This window comes from Crocuta crocuta, unplaced genomic scaffold (assembly GCF_008692635.1).
Source record: "Crocuta crocuta isolate KB4526 unplaced genomic scaffold, BGI_CrCroc_1.0 scaffold1658, whole genome shotgun sequence".
Lineage (NCBI taxonomy): Eukaryota > Metazoa > Chordata > Mammalia > Carnivora > Hyaenidae > Crocuta > Crocuta crocuta.
Genome location: NW_027527982.1, coordinates 5871 through 6868, shown reverse-complemented (window position 1 = coordinate 6868; position 998 = coordinate 5871). Strand labels below are relative to the sequence as shown.

Below are 998 nucleotides of genomic sequence, written 5' to 3'. Positions count from 1 at the left end.
GACAACAGCAAATAAGAAGGAGCAGATATTTGTAGACAAGGACATTGCTCTTGAGTTCTCACGTTATAATACACACATTAAAAAGCCAGAGTAAAGCTTTTGAATTATTGACTCTGATTCACTATTATGTGAAAGGATTGAATCCATAAAATCAAGAGAATGTGCTGTTCCCTTTAATATAAGTATTGATGGATCCTGCTAATGACAAATAGATCTATTATTTCTCTGTAGCATAGATAAAGCAAATACTGCAAATTTCACTAAAATATTCTGGTTAGACCCTAGAAAAGAAAACGATGGGATTAATTCTAAAATATATTTTTTAAACTTTTATTAAAATCTGAAGTGTACTAATTTAAATACTTTCAATGAGATTACCTCTTTCCATTCATCTTTCTGTGCATCATAAGACTCAACAGTGTTCATGTAAGTATGTCCATTATATCCTCCAACTGCATAGAGTTTGTCTCCGAGGGCACAGACAGCAACAGCATCTCGAGGAATACTCAGAGGTGCCACAGTTGACCATGAATCATTTTTTGGATCATACCTAAAGATGTTAAGGAAGACAATTGAAAGGGGAAGTCCAATATTGTTAAAAATAATAAGCATTAATAAAATGTATACTTATCCAATATAANGTTTTACAAATAAGCATTGAAGATAAATACATAATTCTAATCAGCCACAGGAAATCACTCAAAGCATATCAAAAATGTATTTCCTTTCCAAAATACTATGCATTTCTTTCATCAGTACTCAGATTCTCTGTGAGGAAATTTCACATATTAGCATCTTAACATTATTTGAAAAAATGCCGCCTCTCTTTTTTAGTATGCTATTTGGAGAGCTTTTGTTTTTTTCTTAGTCTTTGTTTATCAAAAGTTATATGTGAGATGCCTGATCTTGTCATGTGAGAGCTCAAATTTCAAATAAATCTGAATATGATTTTTTTATTTTGTGTTTTGTAGACTGTAGTAAAATAGTTTTAGTACTAT

The 998-nt window shown here is 30.9% G+C and overlaps 1 long non-coding RNA gene across 1 annotated transcript in view; it reads right to left on the bottom strand.

Annotated features, from left to right (window-relative positions):
• The window catches only part of LOC144222391 (uncharacterized), a 1922-nt gene extending 1377 nt beyond the window's left edge, over positions 1-545 (bottom strand). Inside the window, exon 1 of the long non-coding RNA XR_013332394.1 lies at positions 379-545. This is a non-coding gene — a long non-coding RNA (uncharacterized LOC144222391). The remainder of the gene's footprint in view (positions 1-378) is intronic.
• Positions 546-998: the final 453 nt, after the last annotated feature.